This window comes from Haemorhous mexicanus, chromosome 16 (assembly GCF_027477595.1).
Source record: "Haemorhous mexicanus isolate bHaeMex1 chromosome 16, bHaeMex1.pri, whole genome shotgun sequence".
Taxonomy (NCBI): Eukaryota; Metazoa; Chordata; class Aves; order Passeriformes; family Fringillidae; genus Haemorhous; species Haemorhous mexicanus.
In genome coordinates, this window is record NC_082356.1 from 7,883,274 (window position 1) to 7,905,528 (window position 22,255).

Genomic DNA, 22,255 nt, shown 5'->3' on the forward strand with positions numbered 1-22,255 from the left:
TGGGAGCCATGGGATGCAGGGAGCAGGGGGTCCTGACGTCCAGTAATGGAGGAATTCAGGGAGGCCCCTGTGCAGGATAAGGGGAGCAGGAGGGTGCCAGTGCCTGCAGTGGCCGTTCAGGGTCCCGGTGCCGGTGGTCCCACTCCCCCCTGGCCCCCAAGGAGCGCCTCCAGCCCCAGCGCTGGAGCCATCGCGCTGCTCCCACTCACTCCCAGTATGATCCCAGTATGATCCCAGTAGAACTCAGTCACCCAGGAGCTGCTCCCAGCATGATCCCAGTAGAGCCCAGTCACTCCCAGTCCTGGCATCCCCCCAGCCCTCTCTGCGTTCGGACACGCGAGGGCTCCGGCAGCAGGGGAGGAGGAGGAGGAGGGAGGGAGGGAGGAAGAGGCGGAGCGACAGCAGGAAGCAGCGGGAGGAGGGGACGGGACCCACGTGGCTCCAGCGCTGCCTGAATTCACAGCAGCCCGGGAGCATCGCCCCCCATTCCGCAGGTGCCCAGGGAGGGGGAGCTCGGCCGAAATATCCCGGGGGTGCCTGGGTTTGGGGTTTTTTGGGGGGATGTTTGGAGCTGGCAGGGCTTTAAAGCCGAGCCGCGGATGGCCCTCGGGGAGCCCTGTGTCCCCCAGGAGCCCAAAGTGGGGAGCCCAGAGAGGGGGGAGCGCCGCCATTGGCGGGACCCTCAAGAGCCTGGAGAGGGGCAGGGGGGACTCCTTGGAGCCCCTGCAGCCCAGAGCAGAGAGTGAGGGGAGAAGGGGGCCCGGGACTATAAGACCCCCAGCATCCCTAAGTGGGGAGAGCGAAAAGGGGAAACTTTTAGGATTCCTGGGACTCCCAGCCGCCTGAGGAGGGCAGGGACCGAGTAGAGGGGGGACCCCCAATCCAAGTGTGACCCCAAACAGCTGGGACAGGGGGGAACCCCAAACACCAAAGGGGGCAGACCAGAGACAGGGAACTCCTGGGAGGCATTTTCAGGGATGGATCTTGTTTGGGAGGCTCTTATGGACCCCAGATGGCTGGTGCTTTGTAGAGATGGACTTGGGCAGAGGGACCTTCAAACTCAAGGTGCTCATTCCTTGTTTTTCCCCAAACCAGGATTTCCCATTCCCAAACCTTGGCCACATGGAGGAGGAAGAGGCTTTGAGGAAGAAGATGATGCCTCAAGACACCCAGGCAGGTGAGGAGGAAGTCAGTGCCCCTTTCCCCCTCTTTCCTGCTCCATCTCCCAGCCCAGCATGGCCCCTGGCTGCAGGACAACCCTGCTGCCAATGCCGTCCTGCTGGGGAAGCAGTGGGGGGATCTCCTTCCCCTTCCCTCTGGCACACAGGCAAGTCCCATTCTCTCCTTGTCCTTCCTCCCCCAGGGAAGGAGCTGAGGATGGAGACCAGGGAGGACAAATCCCCACAGCAGAACCTCGTGGAAGAGGCTGTGTTGAGCGGCTCCAGGGCACAGGAATCCAACAGGGAAGAAAAGCCCTGGGGATCTTGCAGGAGGAGGGGCTGCAAACCCAGCCCAGGGTGCTCTGAGGAGGAAAGACCTCCCCTGTGCCAGGAAAGTGGGCAGAGCTTCAGCCAGAGCTCAAAGCTGGTGGTCCATGAGCTGCTTCGTGATGGAGAGAAGCCCTACAAGTGCTTGGAATGTGGGAAGAACTTCAGGCAGAGTTCTGACCTGATCAGCCACCAGAGGATCCACACTGGGGAATGGCCCTACGAGTGTGGGGAATGTGGGAAGGGCTTCAGGTACAGCTCAGAACTCGTCATCCACCAACGCATCCACACTGGGGAGAGGCCCTACAAGTGTGGGGAGTGTCAGAAGAGGTTTCGGAGCAGCTCCCATCTCTTCAAGCACCAGCGGATTCACACAGAGGAGAGGCCTTTCTGCTGCCCCAACTGCAGGAAGGGCTTCAAGCAAAACTCCCACCTTGTCAGCCACCAGCGCATCCACACTGGGGAGAAGCCCTATGAGTGTGGGGAATGTGGGAAGAGCTTCAGCTGGAGCTCCAACCTGATCCGCCACCAGAGGATCCACACCAGGGAACGGCCCTATGAGTGTGGGGAATGTGGGAAGAGCTTCAGCCAGCATTCCCACTTGATCTGCCACCGGAGGAGCCACACTGGGGAAAGGCCATACAAATGTGGGGAATGTGGGATGACCTTCAGTTGGTGTTCCCAGCTGATCATCCATGAAATGACCCACACTGGGGAGAGGCCCTACGAGTGTCCCCAGTGTGGGAAGAGGTTTCAGACCAGCTCCCATCTCCTCAAGCACCAGCAGAACCACACGGATGAGAGGCCCTTCCTCTGCCCTGACTGTGGGAAGGGCTTCAACCGCAACTCCACCCTCATCACCCACCGGCGCATCCACAGCCGGGAGAGGCCCTACGAGTGTCCCCAGTGTGGGAAGAGCTTCAGCTGGAGCTCTAACTTGACCAAACACCAACGGAGGCACCGGTAAGGGAAGCCCTGCCACTGCCCCAGCTGCAGGAAGAGCTTTGTGCACTGTCCCAACTTCATCCGCCATGGGAGGCCCCACATTGGTCAGAGCCCTGGTGACCCACATTCCCTGTGATCCATTTTGGGAAGACACTGGGCTGGTTATTCTTTTGTTTTGGCCCTAATTTTCTTTGGATTCATCTTCATCTCTTTAAAACAGAGAAAATTGGGTAAAAATCAATAAATTCATCAAAGGCTTCTAAAGCCTCACTTTTTACTTGTGTTTCAGGGGAATCTGGGTTTCAGGGAGATAATTGGGAGAACTTGGGGGTTTTGGGGGTATTTGGTGTACTTGTCTCCCTTCTTGGCACTCAAAGAGACAAGAGGGTTCGATCTGTCACTTCAATGCCACTCACTCTCTCCCCAAAATTCCTCGATTCCACAGCCCCTTGGTGTGGAATGGGGTTGGAAGGGGATTGGGCAAAGTGGGCTTCAAATCTGGAGGGGTGAGATGGGCATTGTGTGGGGCAGGATGGGTGGGATGGGGTTTGGAAGGTTTGAAATGGGGGAAATATGGCTTGGGAAGGGGGTCATGTAGTCCAGGAGTGGTGGGATGGGTTGGGGTTGGGACTGGGTAGGTGGGCTGGGGTCTGGAATGAGACAACTGAAGTTTGGGGATGATGAAGGGAGGGGGAGCCCATTACTGAGTGAGTTTTTCAATAATCCATGTTCCTGAAGAGATTTTGGGGTATCTCACGTTTCTGTAGCGGTTTTGGGGCACTGCCCAGCTCTTGGGGGTTTCCTGAGAGCAGCTCCCTGGATCCCCATTGCCGGGGTGGTTGCCATTGGCACGAGCTCAGAGCTGTAACCAGAGTCCCTTGCCTTGATGCTGGAGAGCAGAGAAAGGATGAACAGTCTCAGATACCTGCAGTGTGTGTTTGGGGGCAGGGAGAGTTCTGCATAGGTGGGGTGGTCACTGTCCTGCCCCAGCCACTGCAGCCTCTGACCCAGCCCCAAAGTGGCTGCCAAGCCCCTGGCACCCCAAAAACCCCACCTGTGAGAAGGACCAGAGCAGGTCCCGACCCCTTCTCCTTTGGGAGGTGCCCTGGGCCTGCGGCTGTGAAGGGCCATGAGGGGCTGTGCGGGGCCATGAGGGTCTGTGAGGGGTCATGAGGGGCTGTGAGGGGCTGTGGAAGGCCAGGCACCTCATGGAACCAGTGGTCCATGGTGACACTGCAAGGCCTTGTGGAACCAAAGAGACCATGGTGGCACTATGGAACATCATGGTACCACAGGTCCATTGTTACACATCAGCCACAGCAGGGCCACAGAACCAGGGAGATTATTGTGACACTGCAGAACCTTATGGAATCGAGGTGTCCATGTTACACTACTGAACCTCATGGAACCAAGGGTCCATTGTGACACTGTGGAACCAAGGAGACTGTTGTTGGCAGTACGAAAGCTCATGGAACCAAAAGTTTGTTGTGGCACTGTGGGGCCTCATAGAACCATGGACACCATTAAAACACTTCAGGACCCACTGGAACCAAGAGGCCACTGTGACCCTGCAGGGCCTTGTGGAACCATGCAGAGCATTGTGACAGAGCAGGACCTCGTGTCACCATGGGGCCATTATGACACTGCAGGGCCCCATGGAACCAAGCTCCTCAGGGACTCCTGGAATGAAGGAAACATGTTTGACACGGTGGTGGCCCTTGGGACCAAGAGGCCATTGTGACACTGTGGAACCAAGGAGAGCATTGCTGCCCTGCCAGACCTCATGGAACCAAGGATCCATTGTGACACTACAGGGCCTTGGGGGACCAAGGGCTATTGTGACACAGTGGGGCCCCAGGATCCAAGGGACTTTGTGACACCAACGGGTCCCATGGAACCAAAGGGACATTGTGACACTGGGAGGCCTCATGGAATCATGGAGACCATTGGGACACTCTGGGGCCTAATGGAACTGAGGTGACACCAAGCTGTCGGGGAGAGTTGATCTGCTGGAGGGTAGGAGGGCTCTGCACAGGGCCCTGGACAGGCTGGATCCAGGACCCAAATCCAACAAGTTGAGGTTTAACAAGTCCAAGTGCTGGGTCCTGCACTTTGGCCACAACAACCCCTGCAGCACTACAGGCTGGGGACAGAGTGGCTGGACAGCAGCCAGGCAAAAAGGGACCTGCAGGGACTGATGGACAGCAGGCTGGACATGAGCCAGCAGTGTGCCCAGGTGGCCAAGAAGGCCAAGGCTCCTGGCCTGGATCAGGAATGGTGTGGCCAGCAGGAGCAGGGCAGTGATTCTTCCCCTGTGCTCAGCATTGCTTGGGCAGCACCTCAAGTGTTGTGTCCAGTTCTGGCCCCCAATTTAGGAAGGACATGGAGGGGCTGGAGTGTGTCCAGAGAAGGGCAACAAGGCTGGGGAGGGGTCTGGAACACAAGTCCTGTTCAGAGTGGCAGAGGGAGCTGGGGTTGTTTATCCTGGAGAAGAGGAGGCTCAGGGGAGACAAGGCGGTGTCAGGGCACAGGTTGGATTTGATGATCTCCATGGCCTGTTCCAACCTTGCTGATTCTGGGATTCTCTGAAACCACTGTTGGAGCAGTTGCAGGATGAGCCCTGGGCCTCCTCTTCAGAAGCTCCAGCAGCCCAGGTCCCTCAGCTTCTCCTGCCAGGCCCAAAGCCCATCCTGTCAGTCCTGCAGAGCCTCTGCAGCTCATCCTCATTGCCCAGAACAGGGAGCCCCAGAGCCAGACACAGCAGCCCAGATGTGCCCCCCTGGCCTGTGGTGCCTCTGACAAGGGAGCAGCAGGAGGCACTGCTGGAGCCTGCAGACAATTCCTGCAGCACTTGTGGGATGATCCTGCTCCCCAAAGGACATTCCCATGGTGCCAAGTCAGGAACTGCAATGGGGAGTGGGGCCAGAGAGGGAAGGGCAAACAGGGATGGGCTGTTTGCAGGGGAGGGAACAGCGGTGGGCAAGAGGAAGAAATCTGAACCAGGGGAGAGGAAAGAAAGCCAAGGTGAAGCCAAGGAAATGCTCAGGGCAGTTTGGGGGTGGCTGCCAGGCAGCCCTGGCTCTGAGCAACAGCGTCTGCAGTGGGACAGGACACTCCCAGCTGATGGGAACAAACTTTCTGGATGACTGCAGAGGCCAGGACAAAGCTGAGTCATTTCCCTGCCATTCCCAGCCCTTGCTGGCCCCAGGGGCTGATGGCATTTGTGCTCCCTCAGGTTCATGTCCCCACAGCAACACCATGGGGGTGCTCCCCCTGCTCTGTGCAATGCAAACAGGGACTCCTGAGCCAGTGCTGCCGTGCCTGTGCCTGCAAGGATGGGGCACCTGTGTGAGCTGGGGGAGAGGCCAGGGCTGCAGAGGGGGGATGTTGTTGGCAGCTCCATGAGGACGCTCTGGGACGCTGCCCTGGGCTGTCCAATGCACTGGGGATGGATCAGCCCCTGCTCTGCTGCTCCTTCCCATCTCCCCCAGGGCCCTTGCAGAGCCCCAGCCATGCTGTTTGCCTCCAGCCTGCCCATGGCCACCCTGGGGCTGCTCACGGGGGTTTTCTGTGCTCAGCATTGGCCTGGCCGTGTTCTTGAGAGAGCCTGGGCAAGGAGCCTGGAGCCCCCAGGGCCTGGCCTGAGGTGTCAGCGCTGCCCCAGCAGTGCCCATGGCCTGTCCCTGCTGCAGCCCTGGCACTGCCACCCCCAGGGCTGTGCCCGGCCCCGAGAGCACTCAGGCCCTACAGCAACACCAGGGCCACCAGGGCAGCGGGGCAGGGCCACGGGTGCAGCATTGGCAACACCAAGTGCTGCTGCTGCTGGGCACAGCTGCTGTGCCAGCACTGATCTGCCCCAGCTCTGCACACAGACATTGCTGCTGCAGCTCCAGAGAAGTCAACACAAGGGCATCTCTGCAGAAAACTTTTCTGGGAAATCCTTTAGTTCCTTTAAAGCCACCTAAAGTGCAGCCCCGCATTGGAACAGTCTTTGGCCACAGAGAAGGTAGAGAGAAATGAAATCAGAAATGGCACAAAGAATGACATTTATTTTTGGACAATATGAAAAAAGTAAAACAAAGAAAATATACATCAGAAATGAAACCAACAAGAAGTATCAAAGATGACTTTTATTACAAGTGATTTGCAGAAACTGGCCAGCAGTTTAATGTTTCTGAAAGCAGCCAGAAATCATTCTCCACACTGCAGCCTTGAGGTCCTGGTTCCTCAGGCTGTAGATGAGGGGGTTCAGGGCTGGAGGCACCAGCGAGTATAGAACTGAGAGGGCCAGATCCAGGGATGGAGAGGACATGGAGGAGGGCTTCAGGTGAGCAAATATGGCAGTGCTGGTGAACAGGGAGACCACAGCCAAGTGAGGGAGGCAGGTGGAAAAGGCTTTGTGCTGTCCCTGCTCAGAGGGGATCATCAGCACTGAAGATCTGCACATAGGAAAAAACAATGAACACAAAACAACCAATGGCTAAACAGGCACTAACTGCAATGAGCCCAAGTTCCTTGTGCTTTGAATATGAGCAGGAGAGCTTGAGGACCTGGGGGACTTCACAGAAGAACTGGCCCAGGGCATTGCCATGGCACAGGGGCAGGGAAAATGTATTGGCCGTGTGCATCAGTGAATAGAGAAAGGCACTGGCCCAGGCAGCTGCTGCCACATGGGCACAAGCTCTGCTGCCCAGGAGGGTCCCGTGGTGCAGGGGTTTGCAGATGGACACGTAGCGGTTGTAGCACATGATGGTCAGGAGGGACAGCTCTGCTGAGATGAAGAACATAAATAAAAAGAGCTGTGCAGCACATCCTGTGTAGGAGATGGTCCTGGTGTCCCAGAGGGAATTGTGCATGGCTTTGGGGACAGTGGTGCAGATGGAGCCCAGGTCGCTGAGGGCCAGGTTGAGCAGGAAGAAGAACATGGGCGTGTGCAGGTGGTGGCCGCAGGCTACGGCGCTGATGATGAGGCCGTTGCCCAGGAGGGCAGCCAGGGAGATGCCCAGCAAGAGGCAGAAGTGCAGGAGCTGCAGCTGCCGCGTGTCTGCCAGTGCCAGCAGGAGGAAGTGGCTGATGGAGCTGCTGTTGGACATTTACGGTGCCTTGACATGGGGATCTGTATAAAAAGGAATCATGGAATAGTTGGGCTTGGAGAAGATTTTAAATATCCCAGCACAGCTGGGGACAACTTTACCCCCACTGCCTGCTCAGGGCTCTGCTGCCTGGAGCTGTCCCTGCCAGCAGCTGCTTCCCTGTGCCCAGGGCTGGGCTCTGCCAGTGCTGCCAGGGCCCAGCCCAGCCCTGGGGACTCAGCTCTGCCCTGCAAACCCCTCCCAGCTCTGGCACTGCCCAGGGGCAGCTCTGGCTCTGCAGGCTCTGATGGCAAAGTCAGATCTACCATGAGGAGGCTGGAAAAGCAACACTGATGCTGCCTCTAAGGGGCCCTGTGCTGATTTCTGTCACTGCCTGGTTTACTCAGATCTGCGATATATTTTTTTTATTTTCAACCTGAACTGAGAGATAAATATCTTTGGGCAATTTCCCATCCAGGCAACCCAGAGCAGTAGATAAAGAAAGCAGGATTTTTGCTTTTATGCAGCCCCTCCCTTGCTGTGCTCCCTGTATAATCTACATGGAAATGTTCTGCAGTTAAATGCCATGATGGGAGCACTCCTGACCAATGCAGCATCCTCCCCACAGAAGGAGAAGCCTTACCAGCTGTATCTTCCCACCCAGATCTTGTCCCCCAGGGCTGGGAGCAGCTCCTGGGCCAGCTGAGAGCTGTCCCTGGCAGGCAGCAGAGTCCCTGCCCCAGCACAGCGCCCTGGGCTGCAAGACCCTGCTCTGCAGGACAGCCCTGGGCACCCCTGGCTGCTCTGCACAAGAGACAATCAGAGAATGTACTCACAGAGTCTGCAGGCATTGGCAAGTTGCAGCTTTAGGAGATGGCTCCAGGAGCTGAAGCTGCATTGTCCTGCAGCCAGAGGTTCCTGTGCCAAGGGCTGGCAGTGATTGTGCCCCAGGCACTTCTCAGCACCTTCCCAGCCCTGACTGATTGAAGCTCTCTGTGCCTCTGTGCTACGCTTGGGGTAGCTGCAGGCAGTGCCCCAGCCCTACTGGGCTGGGAAAAAACCTGCTCATCAAGAGAAATGTGCTTTTGAAGCTCTTCTTGGTTACCAGGAGCTGCCTCTGGGCCAGGAGCCCAGCCCAGCTCAGCAGCACAGACACAGCACAAGGACTTTAATGACCTTCTGGGGCTTTGTGCTCAGGCTCCTGACAGGGAGCTGAAGAAACCTCTCCAGAACTCCAAGTCAGAATCCAACTCCAAAGTTTCTCTCTTTTAATGGGTCCCACTGAGGGACACAACTGAGAAAGTGTCCCCAGGCCCCAGGCAGAGCAGAGAACTGGAGGCACTGATGACAGGTAGGGACAAAGAGAAGCCAAGTCTTGGTGCCCTGGGGCACAGCAGGGTCTGTGCCACCAAGGGCTGGGAGGAGACACCTTGTCCTGAGGCACTGGGGCCTCCTGGCACAGCCCCAGCCAGGCTGGGTACCGTCAGCCCCTTGTCCTGCCCTCAGCATCCCCCCCTAGCCCACATCCCAGTGGCCTCAAGGATCTGCTGGAAGGAGTCCCTGGGGAGCCTTGCTCAGCAATGGCCCTGGGGGCTCCTGAATGCTCCCAGGGACTGCAGGGTTTTCAAAGGACTTTGGGTTTGGCTTTTGCCTTGGAGTCTCTGAGAGGTGTGAGCAATCATGGCCTCCAATTACCTGCTGTAATTAGTCCCTGGAGAGGCTTTGTCAGTAACAACACTCAGTGGGGCTCATTAATGCTTCAAGGTACTTCAGTTCTTTTAAGGTACTTGGTGTTTCCCTTTGGATACAGACTCTGTGAGAGGTTTGTGCAATCATGGCCCCAATTATCTGCTTTAATGAGTCCCTGGAGAGCTTTGTACTGACACTCAGTGGGGCTCATTAATACTTTGAGACACTCAAGGTGTTTAAGGTACTTTGGAATTTCCTTCCCACACTGAGTCTCTGAGAAGTTTTTGTGCAGTCCTGGCCACCAATTCTCTCCTCCAAGGAGCCCATGAGGAGCCTGTGTTGGGTACGGACCTCAGTGGGACCCATTCATGCCTCGAGACACTTTGGGTGTTTTTTCTGCCTTTGGCTCCTGGAATGGTTTGTGCAATCTCCTCTCAGGCCCTGAGGCTCCAGGGCTCAGCTCCAAATGCACAGTGAGGCTCATTAGGATCAAACAAGTCCTGACAAACCATGGCTCTGCCTTGATTTCCCTCTGCTCCTGTGCAGTTCATCAGGAAAGTTTCTGTAGTGGTTTTGGCCAATGCATCAATAAGTGTGGTGGGTTCAGAGCTGGCTAATTAGCAGTGCACTCACTGGAATATCCTTGCTCATTTCCTTTGTGAGATAGGAGTAGGACAAATGCCAAGTAGGCTCAGAATATTAAAAGGATATAAAGAAAATGTTCTTAACAGTAGCTAAAAGAGCAATAAGAATCAGAACAAAACTTCCAGAAGACTTCTCTCCCTACAACCTTTTCTTTCTTACTGACAATGCAAGGAGACAAAACCTAAAATTTTCAGTCAGTTTACCACCTCTACAATATTCTTTTTTTTAGTTCACTTAAGGAGAGAAGTTCCTCTTGTAAATGTTGTAGAGATTTCTCCACAAGAAAACTGTTCTCTCAGGGCTTTTAATTTCCATGAATAGCAGCCACCTGGAAAAATTTGTGAAGTCCCTCCCATTTTTCATAGCTTTTCCCACAGCTGTGTTTATGGGCCATGTCAACTTGTGGGGTATTAGTTTAAACATGAGCTGTTTAAGAGCAGAGGTTCTCTTCATCTATTTCTGAAATCATTTTCATCTTTGAGAAGAGAGGTCTTGTCTCCCCGAGGGCACAGGGTCTCATCACTCTGCTCTCTCTCTGTACAAACTTCTCATGGGATCACAGCTACTTCAACATTTGCTTACTTTAGCATGAAGGCCTTTGCTGAACAAGTCATCTCCCCATACTTTTCATGCATCATAGTGAAAAAGAGAGTCTGATGGATCAATTACATCCTTCTCCATAGCATTACAAGAGGATTTTAGCCCCAAGATCAAGGCATCTCCTCATCCCTCCCATCTGGGGCTCAGCTTCCTCTTCACGGACCTCGGTGTGTTCACGTTGCCCCTCTCTGTGCCTGCAGTTTGTCCTTTTCTCTCTCACTCGAGGGAGGATGGAAGCACTGGCAGAGTTCATATCTCACCCGGGGCCTGCAGATGGTTCCGTGACCCCGGCCGGGCTCGGTCCTTGGGCCGGAGCTGTTTTACCATGGAGGTTTCTGCAGCGGCTGTGCTGGGGCTGTGTCAGGATGGGCCGTGCTGGGGCAGGGCCAGGATCTCAGCAGCCAGGCCAGAACACAGCAGCAGCACGGCCGGGGGCCGATGGCTTCTCCTCCCCCTGCCCGGGGGTTGTGGGCGAACCCCAACGGTGGCAGAACCTTGGCCGAGCCGGCCCGGCCCGGGGCTGCTCCTGGGGCCCGGCGGATCCTGGCTCGGCCCGGGCTGGCAGCGGGGCAGGGCTCAGCAGTGCCCAGATGTTGGAACTGCAGCCATGGCCCGGCCCGGCCTCGGCCCCGCGGCCTCCCCTGCCCTGCCCGGCAGCCGATGGGGCCTGGCGGGGTCCCTGGGAAGGGGCCCGGCCCCACGGCAGGAGCCGCCTGGGCTGCCCTGGCTGGGACGGGGCTGGGTCAGCCTTGTTACCTCTGTGCCAGCCAGAAGGGAAAGAGACCCTCCCAGGCTTTTTCATCTTTACCATGTGTCTTCACAGGGCCGTGTACAGTTTCCTTAGTGGTTTAACAGATTGTCAGTTCTCAAACCTAATTACTGATTGGTTTTTTCATTGGAGGAAACTGCTTCTCTTAGAACATCACTTCTGTGATGCAAAACCACCAAACAGCACAGAGCACAGAGTTCCATTGTCCATATATAGTGGTCACGTGCCTGATGTTATCAGTTAAAAAGGGTTACCCATTTTTTTAAAAAAGGTTGTAGGAATACAAGTTTAATCAGTAGTGGCAGAAGAGAGTTCTTTGTTAGCTTCATGTTGTAATGACCTATTAAGAGTAGGTCCTTAACTCTCTATTGTTGAGACTTCCCCTTTTTGTATCAGTACCACCCTGCCTTGGCCAGGTGGATGGCCCTTCTCAGCCAGTGAAAGGAAGGGACATCAGAGGACATGCAAAATAACCTCAAACTCAGCATGCCATGGGAAGGACCCCCACCACACTTACCGAAAAAAACCCCAAAAGCGAAGAGCCAATACAGAATTAGGAGATCAAAGTGATGCCTAGACATGAGGACAAAGGTCCAGAGCCTGCAGAGACACTGAGAACCTTTGTTGCCCCTAGCCCCAGACTAAAAGGACCTTGGCTAGAGCCAGTGCCCTAGACAGGAAACCCAAAAAGCAGAATTAGGGGAATATCCCCACTGCTTTTGTGGGGACAGGACCCCCAGCTCTGCCCCCTAGTCGATGAAGCTGCATTTTCCTCCTCCTCCAAGCCACTCCTGGGAGCAACAAAGGTGTGACCGCAGACCCATCTTACCTCCCAACCTGAGCTGATCGTTTTTAATAAAGGCACTGAAAAGGAGAAAGATCTCCTGCCCTATTTATTTCAGTGCTGGTCTCTCCCTGCTGGATGCTGTGGATGAACTCACGAACGAGCTGTAGGAGAAGGGCAAGAAGCCGGGGATGTTTCATGGACTGCTCCACACACGGTGCTCGGCTGAGCAGGGACAGCAGGCCCAACCCAGCTGGGGATGGCTGCAGTTACCTGAGCTGTGCTGCGGAAGCGGCCACGGCTGGATTCCTGATCTCCTGTGCGCTCCACGGCTGCATCTGGCAAAGAGCAAGCACAGCCAGAGCTGAGGGGCTGCGGGAGAGGCCGGAGAACACAGCCCAGCCCTGCGCTTCCCAGGCAGGGAGACCCCCGGGATTCCCCAGGGGGATGGAGCACAGCCACTGCGGGGTGTCTGCCCGGCCCCTCTTCCGTCCTGTCTGTGGGCATGTCCCCAGGGCATGGGATGGCATGGGGTGGGACCAAGTTGGCTGCAGGCTCCAGCCCTGCGGCCCAGCTCTGCCACTCACCCTTCTGTGGTGGCTGGAACGGCACCACGTCTTCAGTCTCCTGTGCTGGGGCAGCTCTAGGGCCTTCTTCCTCCTCCTCCTCCTCGTCCGGCCAGGCCAGCTTGGGCACTCTCGGGGGTCTCTGTTCCATGTCACTGACTGGAGATACTTGCAGGAGAGATGTCCTGGAAAAGCCCCGGGGCGCCAATTCCCACGCTCTGCCCTTGAGGGCAGCTGCAGAACAGAAGCCTCAGAAGGCCACAGGTCAGTGAGTCCTGTGCTCGGGCCTCGAGCTCAGCCTCAGGAACAAAGCCATGGAAAAGCTTTGGGTCAGACGGGAACGAGTGGCTGTGCGGGGGCTCCTCACGGCACCGCTCTGTCCCGTTCTGCGCCGTTGCGTGTTCCAAGCACCCGGGCAAGCTTCTATTTCCCACGTGTCACAAAGGGCCCTTGGACACCGGCTTCCATTTCGTGCCACAGTGACCGTGCTGCAGTGTGCCACCCAGGGCCCTTGCACACACTGCCACCTGTCCTGGGGCTGCCCCCAGCCTACCCAAAGTGGCCCAGGCTGGAAGGAATCCCTGGCCCCAGGGGTCTAAGACAACCCAACAGGATCTTTAGGAAGGGCTCAGACCATCAGCAAACGCTGCCCTGCTCTGCGGGCTCAGTCCTATTCCCATAGCTTTCCCTGAGAGCATTTTAATTTCTAAATTATAATCATTTGAAGGGAGGGGATTTACATTTTCCATTTCAGAGAAGGCTTCTGCCTTCCTTAGCGGACACCTGTCTTTTCAAACCAAGACAATTGTTTCTCATCTTGCAGATGTGCAGTTGCTGGGGAGCCCCCTTTTACACCAGGGACCTGGAGAACCATTCCCGGCAATTGGGAAAATCCTAGGTGCTCCATCCACCCATAGAGGAGGTCTCCAAATTTGCCCCAAAAGTGGCTCCAGCTTTTATAGGCCAAGTGACTTGATGATATTTTTAGCCCAGAAACCCCTGCAGCTGATGGCACACTTCACAATCAGCTGGGACACAGCTAGGCCAAAGGCCAGACCTCTGCTGGGAGGCTTTCTCCTCAAACACCTTTCAAACAAACCCCCATTCAATTCCGTTGGGAAAGTTTCTTCAAATGATACATTTCTGGCACATAACTACACAGGGTTGTGTGAAAGATTCTAAAGCAGCTGCTTTGAAGTCAAAGAGCCAGCATTACGAGTCCTTGTCATCTGTTTGTCACTAATTCACACTTTGGGGGATTTGAAGGAGTTAGGAAGGAGCTAGCGAGCGGACCTCTGAGTTTTTTAGATGATGCCATTTCTTTTCCTTATCTTCTACATAGACAGGAAGAGTGAGTTTGGCTCCCATCTCCACCGCACGGCTCACAAGGCTGCAAGACTTCTAGTTACAAGAGCTTTTAAAGATTTGTTGGCCAATAAGACACTGCCAACAAGGATATCTATGTTTTGGACCCAATCCTTCAATATTTCCTCCTATGGACTCATGCTACAGTGTCAGCTTCCTTAGCCAACCAACCGTGTTATGACACACAAACCTACGGCACTGCATCCTAAGCTTCTTGTTTACCATTGTAACTACTTTTAGTTTTTCTAGATCTTGAACTACACAACTCTAAACTTTCCTCCACTTCAACTTTCCTCCACATGTCTCTGCTATAAACTATAAATCCACATTCTCGCTTCTAGCACCTATGTTTGGAAGCCCTTTCCAAGGTCTCAGGTAAAATCCTGTGTTTAATTCTAAGCTCTGCTGACAAGACCAAAGGTCTGAGAATTCCCTGCGTTTTGGTTTCCAACAACACTGTTAGTGTTGTTTCCAACAACTGCTGTTAGTTCCAGAGCACCCAGGATCCATCTTGCAAGTCAGCTCCAGCAGGAACAAGGCAGCTGCCAAGGGGCTGCTTATGGCCTCTGACACCCAATTGCTCAGGGCTTCCCGGTGCCCCAGCCCCTCAGGGTCTTGCTTAGCCTGGCCAAGCTGCCCGGCAGCAGCGCCGCAGCCCCACAGCAGCTCCAGAGGAGCCCCAGCCAGAGGCACCTCAGAGCCCTCAGCAACGCAGGCAGCAGCACACGGGCAGGAGGACACGGATGGCGCTTCCTGCCTGGCACAGGGCTTGTGGCCATCTCCAGGCACTGTTCTCACAGGGATCCCCGCAGCTCCAGCCCCTGCCCAGCCGCTCTGCCGGCAGCACAAAGGCTTCAGCGGAACCACCAAAGGCCAAGGGGCTTCTGGGCATTTTCCCTGCGGCACTGTACGCCTGGGCAGGATGCTAAATACAAGAACCCTTTTCCCTGCTTCCCCTATGCCCTGCTGATCCTGGGCAGTAAAGAAAAGCTCCTGAGAGTCCGTATATTATAACACATTTTATATTTACATAGAATAAAAAGGAAGGGAAGAAAAAAAATCATAAAGAAAAAGAAAATCCCCAATGGCTAAGGTTGCCCCAGCAAAGAGAGCCTCCTGGATTCAGCTCTCTACAGAGCTCCAGCAGCGCAGCCAGCCAAGCCGCAACAGACGAGGCCGAGGCCCAGTCATCCATGCCCTGCGCAGCTGATCTTGCAGCCTCTGGAAGATGGAATATTGCCCACTCGCTGTTGCTCGGAGGACATGCAGTGTTTCAAGTGCCAGCTCTGACACGGCACTGCTCATGTCCTCAGTCAGGCGTTCGAGGGCTGCAAGAGAGAGGAACAGAGCCACGGTCAGATGCCGGATCTGTGGGGAGCCAAGGAGAGCCCTGTGCCAGGGCCATGGCAGCTGACTCTTGTCATGGCCAGGAGGGAGCAGGGACCGAGGGGATCAGCCCGAAGCTGCCGGCGATGAATGGCATACGTGGCCCTGAAATCTCTGCGTGCTCTGCCCATGGGCGCAGAGCCCTCTGTAGCCGGGGCAGGGTTTGCGGCTCCCCCCGCTGTCAGCCCCTGCGCTCAGCCCGCTGCCCTCACTCACCACTGCAGATCAGCTGGAGCTCTTGCTGCTGCCCCCTCAGGTGCCGCCCGGCCATCCCTGTGAACACAGAGCCTGTCACGGCCCCAGCGGCACAGCTCCCTGCCGGCGGAGCTGCCGGCGCTGTGGCCACACGGCCTGCTGGCCCGGCAGGGTTCAGCCCGGGCCCTGGCCGCACGCTGCCGCCCAAGGGCACGGCTGCCAGAGGGCGGCAGCAGCGCCGAGGCCAGCCGGGGCTCCACGGCGCCGGGCCCGGCCGGCACTGCCGGGGCAGCAGGCGGGGCTGGGGCCGAGCTGCGGCGGGACAGGGAGGGAGCCCGGGCTTGTGGCTCACCCATGAACCTGATGGCCGCCTCTCGCAGGGGCTCCTGTGGGCTCTGCAGGTAGCGCAGGGCCCGGCGCAGGTGCTCGGCCGCTCCACTCCTGTCCTCTGCCAGCTGGAGAGAGCGGCGGGAGGGAAGGAAGGGTTGGCGCGGGCTCAGCCTCTCGGCCGGGCGCTGCCTGCACCCAGCCCCGGCCTCCCCTGCCCGCACAGCCCTGAGGCGCGGCCAGCAGCCGCTGGCGCCGGGCTCCCGAGGGGAGGGCCAGAGGGCCGGCTGCTGCCCGGGGAGCCGCGGTGCCGGCCCGCCCCGCAGCTCCGCCGGGCCGGGCCTCCACGGGCACCCGGCTCGGGCCCACGGGAGCCTGGAGAAGAGCCCGTGCAGCCTCTGCGTGCAGCAGCGGGCAGGGGCACAGCTGCCCGCCCCGCACTCTCAGCACCGCCCTCGGGGGCCTTCTCCAGGCTGAGACTGGGGCTTCCAGGCCGTCCTTACCAGGCACTCGGTGAACTTCCACAGCTTCTTGTTCTTCAGCAGTCTTTCAAGATCCCTCCTCTTCAGGAACTTGGCCACACAAAGCAGCGTTTCCCGTGAAGCCTGGAGAGCAGCAGAGACGAGGAGATGACCCCACAGCCCAGGGCGCAGGACCCGTGTCCCTGTGCCAAGGCCTGGAGGAGGCTGCAGCCTGGCAGGCACCAGGGCAGGAGGCAGCCGAGCCCCCTGCCAGGGCGACAGCAGCAGCCCACGAGTCCTCACCTGTGCCACAAGACGATTCTCATCATGGCAGTGGAAGAAGAGTGGCAGCAGGCTGTGGCGGAGGGGTGTCTTCAGGGCCTTTTTTGCCTTTTCTGCTGGATGAGTCACCAATGTTCGGAAGAGCAGTATGGAGATTACCTGCACCTGGCTATTGTCCTGAATGAAAGGAAGAAAAAAAGACCTCAGAATTGGCTGCATGGGGCTCAGCTTGACACAGGCCTGCAAATCCTGAGGTCACGAATTATCCAGGTAGCACCCAGTGGCCGTGGCTGGGGGCAGCGAGCCTTACGTGGTCAAAGAGTGGCAGGAGCGCCTCAACCAGCTGCAGTGTGATGGGGCTGGGCATCAGCATGTCATTGTCCAAGATGATAAAGCTGAGTAGCATGACTGTCATGATAACTATCTCTCCATCTGTGTCCCACAGGAACTCCACAAGACTTTCAGTCAGGCTCCACATTTTTTTGGTCTGTGCAGAACACAAATTTGTGAAATGCCATCCTGCTGCCGCAGGGCCTGAAGGCCCAAGGCCTGTCCCGAAGCACTTGAGCAGCTGAAGCGGGAGGCAGGAGAGCTGGGAGCAGCTGCCCCAGCTCCCAAAGGCCAGCCAAGCCCAAGCGACTGCATTCCCTAGCTCAGCCTCAGCCACTGCCCCCTTCTCACCATTGAGGGATCATCAGTGAGATCAAGAAGGGCCCTGAGCGCCAGGTGACGCCTCTCCCTGCACTCCCTCTGCAGCTGCCTTGACAAGATTTGCAGGACTCTGTTAGCACTGCGTTCACTCAAGTCCAGGCACTCGAGGACCTGAAAGGCACAGAGCAGTGACAGCGGACCTGGCCGGCAGGAGCCCGGAACAGCACAGGGCCGGGCCCAGGCAGCAGCGCAGGGCACGGGCTCCATCCCAGGCAGCTGTGGCTCTGAAAGGGCAGAGAGCTGGGAGGCAGCTGAGCGAGGCAGCGCTGGCCATCAGGCTCACCTCCACAAGGAATGCCAGGGCAGGCAGCTCCCAGCGTGGCTCCTGTGTGCTGAGCAGCCGGAGCAGGTAGCGAGTGATCCGGGAACACAAGGGGATGGAGACATAGGACATCTCCCTGGCAGGAGAAAAAGTAACCAAGACTGTGGGCCAGGGGCACAAACCTCCGCCAGGACTGACACGCACAGGTCTGGTCTTTCCCCAGCATTGTGCAAGTGGCCCTGGACTATTTGGGAGGCGGCTCCTTGTGGGCATCCTCCTCTCCCAGCCTTTTCCAGTCTGCTTGGCCGTCCCTCGGTGACCCTCTGGGCCACGACCACAGGATCTGTGTGGAGCTCCCTGGGCACAGAGCACAAATGTCAGAGGCAGTGGGGAGAAGGGGGTCTCACCTGGCCAGCAGACTCATGGCACAGTGGTGGGTGTCAGCACACAGCAGCATGTCCCAGCCACAATTGTGTTCCATTGCCACCACCACATCCTCGTGCTGCGTTCGGCAGAGCAGGGACTTCAGGGTCTGCACTGCAAACCTGCGTGCAGAGCAAAGCCCAGGTCACGCTGGGAGCACTGGCTCCTTCCCAGGTCACGTGGCAGGGACAGGAGGAGTAGGATGGAGCACCTCCTGGGGCTGGTGGCAAGGCCATGTTGCTCCTGGCATCCCTTCCAGAAGGTAATGACCTCCTCTGGCATATCCAGAGTGCTGAAGAGCACTTGGAAGAGCAGATGCACAAAGAGGCGGGGGAAATACACCGTCACCATATGTGGGACACAGGGCACCTGGAGGATCTTCCACATCACCACAGCTGCCTGGAAAGAACAAAGCCACCCGAGACAGTGCTCAGTGCTGAGGTGTCCGTGTGGCAGGGCCCGAGCTTGGCAGGGAGAGGCCCAGAGAGACACAGGGGGAGCACAGGGCCTGGAGGGCCTGAAGCTGCACCTGGGGCAGTTTTCTGGCCAGCGCCTGAGGCAGGGAGATGCAGTGGGGGAAGGAGGATGGAGAGCTGCTGGAGAGGTGGCCTTGGGGCCAGCAAAGGCCAGTTACAGAAACTCACAGCCAGGGCAAAGACACCCGTTTTGTCCCCATCAGAGGTGCATGTGCTGTGCTCTGGCCAGCTCCCCAGCACATCCAGGAGGATCAGCAGCACTGGTTCCGCAGTCCTGGGCGAGCACATGATGGTCTTCCACATGGCCATGGCAGCTCTGTGGGGTTAGAGCTCTGTCTCAGGGAGGTCTCAGACACAGCACGGTGGCCTGGGCAGCAGTGGGGATCTGAGCCAGCTTCCAGCTCTGCCTCTGCCCATTGTTTCTCACTGGCAGCACCCAGGCAGCCCAGCCCTGTGGGGACAGGCCCCTGAGGGGCCGGGAGGGAGCATGGCAGCAGGCACGGGGGGTGACATGCCAGGGCTGGCAAAGGGAGCAGCCAGAGGGCCCTGGAACTCTCTGTTGGTCAGACACCTGGGCCAAGTTGTACAGGCTGATGGGCTGGGGAGCCCTGAGCTCTCTGGGCAGGTGGGCCCCATACCTGTCACAGGATGGGGCCACACGCAGGAGCGTCATTAGTACATCAGCAGGCTGTGCTTCTGTGAGATCCAGCAGGGTCCTGTTCAGCCTGTGCTCAGCAAACTGATTGGCCAGGAGCCATTGGTGGATGTACCTGACCAGGGCGGGCACCTGGAGAAGGCACAGGAAGACTTGGAAAGCTGCCAGAAGGAGGAATGTCCCCAGTGTCCCCAGAGAAGTGCTTCCCTTCCCACCACACTGCCATGGCCTCAAAGCCTTCCAGTGACCAGTGGGTGTGTCTTGAGAGGCCAAGCAATTCCTGGGAGGATCAAACCCTGGCCACAGGCTGCTTACTTGCTTTGGGTTGGAAAAGCCCTCCTCTACAAGCATATCCAGCAGGGCAGCACTGGTCTTGGTTTTGAAGATGTGCGTGTATGCTCTGAGCCCAGTTCCCATGGTGCTGGTCTCTTCCTCCCGAATTCTCTTGATGAATTTGCAAACCAGCTGTAGGAGAAGGGCAAGAAGCCAGGGATGTTGCATGGAATGCTCCAAGTGCGGTGACAGCAGGCCCAGCCCAGCTGGGGGTGGCTGCAGGTACCTGCGCTGTTCGGCGGAAGAGGCCACGGGCGGGGTCCTGCTCTTGTGTGCGCTCCAGGGCTGCACCTGGCAAAGAACGAGCGCAGCCAGAGCTGAGGGGCTGCGGGAGAGGCCGGAGAACACAGCCCAGCCCTGCGCTCCCCAGGTGGGGACAGCCCTGGGATGCCTGAGGGGATGGAGCACGGCCACTGCGGGGTGTCTGCCTGGCCCCTGTCCATGGGCATGGCCCAGGGGATGGGATGGGATGGGATGGGATGGGATGGGATGGGATGGGATGGGATGGGATGGGATGGGATGGGATGGGATGGGATGGGATGGGATGGGATGGGATGGGATGGGATGGGATGGGATGGGATGGGATGGGATGGGATGGGATGGGATGGGAAGCAATGTTGCCAGGCTGGCTGCAGGCACCAACCCTGTGGCCCAGCTCTGCCACTCACCCTCCTGCAGCAGCTCAAACAGCACCACCTCTTTGGTCTCCTGTGCTGGGGCAGCTCCAGCGCCTTCTTCCTCCTCCTCCTCCACCCAGGCCAGCTTAGGCACTCTTAGGGGTCTCTGCTCCATGCTCTGACTGGATTTGTGGCTACTTGCTGGAGAGATGCCTCAGAAAAGCTCAGTCAGCAAGTCCTGCAGTGGTGCCTGGAAGGCACCTTCAGGAAAGAAGCCCCAGGAAGACAACAGGACAGCAAGTCCTGCACTCTGGTCTCGAGGGCTCCTGCCACAAGGACAGGAGACTCCTGTCAAGGATTGTGGTCTGGCCTCAAGGGCACCGGCAGCAGGGATGGGAGATGCCTCTGGGGCACCAAGTCCCACGCTCTGCCCTCAAGGGCACCTGCAGAAGAAAAGCCTCGGGAAGGCCACGGGTTGGCAAGTCCTATGGTCAGGTCTCGAGCTCAGCTGCAGGAATAACGCCTCGGAAAGGCTCCGGTTTGGACACGAACGAGCGCGCTGTGTGGGGGCTCCTCACGGCACTGCTCTGTCCCGTCCTGTCCCGTTGTGTGCTCTGAGCACTGTGGTGTGCTCTTGTCACTGCCAGCTCCTATGTCACCACGTGTCACAAAGGGCCCTTGGACACCTGTTCTATGCCACGGTGCCCATGCAGCACCGTGTCACAAAGGGCCTCTGCACACATTGCCGCCTGCCTGGGGCCACCCCCAGCCCACCCAAAGTGGCCCAGGTTGAAGGAATCTCTCACCCCCAAGTGTCTAAGACAGCCCGACAGGGTCTTTAGGAACAGCTCAAACCATCAGCAAATGCTGCCCTGCTCTGTGGGCTCAGGGCAGCAGAAGGAGCCTCCAGGGCTGCCAACACAGCTGCACTGGGAAGGGCACGGGGCCTTCCAGGGAAGCTGGCTCGGCCTCCTTGGGACACGTCCTGGCTGGTGGCCATCCTAAACCCATGGGTGTGGCATGGACATGGAACGTGGGGGCCAGGGCACGAGTGCTGCTCTGGGCCCTGGGGCCTGGAGAGCGCTGACATCAGCAGGTGTGGCAGAGTCCCTGCCCAAGCAGACCTGCCACCCTCCAAGCCCTGGCAGCACTGGTGCCCATCTCCTGCCCCAGAGACCTCTGCCCCCAGGGGGCTTCTGTGCCAGAGGGAGCCAAAGCCCACGTGCATTGGGGACTGTGCTCCTTCCTGCAGGGGCTGTTGGCAGGAGAACCTGGAGACACTGCTGGCAACACTTGGTCTGGGTCAGAAGTTCTCACTCCATGCTGAAATTATTTTCTCATTTCCTTCAGCACAAAAACACCTTAGTGGCAAAGGCACAGAAGAATCTGGCATTTAAGAATCCTCACTTCAGGAAAGCATTACTTCCCGTTGCTCAACTCAAGTAGTTCCAAAAAGTTGCAAACTTCCCAACTTCATTGGGATGGCCTGAGAAGGTGAAGAGTTGGAATTTTGCTTTCTGTCTCAAAGCAGCAACTCATTTGCCTTAACATCATCCATTGAGAGTCACTTTACAGAACATAACACTGCACAGAGGTAAAAAAAGGACAGTTCTTTAGTTTGCAAGTGGTTTTCTATGAAGGGATGATTTTATCCTAATTCTCTTAAAGAATAAAAGCTCTCAAGAAATTAAAGTCCACTCAGTGTTACAAAAGTAGCCCAAACAAATGAGTAGATGGCAAAAGGGCTAATCCTCCCCCTGGTACAGATATCTAAGTTGCCAGTAAAGTACAGCTCTCCCCTCTTGTTCCCTGCAGGAAAATCAGGACGATGAACAAGAATAGTCACAGATATTCTTTCTGCCCTCTGTAACCAAATCTGTGCCAAACCACAGATGCTGCTTTCAAACTGACTCAGATTCCAGCCTAGACCTCACCTTGCAGACAGCTCCTTCCCCGACACCCCACCAACACCAACACCCCCAAACTCCAACACAGAAGCCCTCAACACTCCACCAGGACCCCCAGCTGTCCCTGTCCCTCTGCAGAGCTTTCCCACCCTCCAGCAGACCCCCTGGTTCCCTGCACATGCCAGGGGATGGCACTCAGAAGGATCTGCTCCAAGGCCTTCCTCAGTGGCAAGCTCAGGCTGCCAGACCTATGGTTCCTGGATCACCCTTCCCACCTCACTGGGAGCTCCCTGGGAAG

At 57.2% G+C, this 22,255-nt stretch overlaps 1 pseudogene; it reads left to right on the plus strand.

Moving 5' to 3' along the window:
- Positions 1–426: 426 nt before the first annotated feature.
- Positions 427–22,255, plus strand: part of LOC132334706 (zinc finger protein 850-like) — a 1,213,125-nt pseudogene continuing 1,191,296 nt past the window's right edge.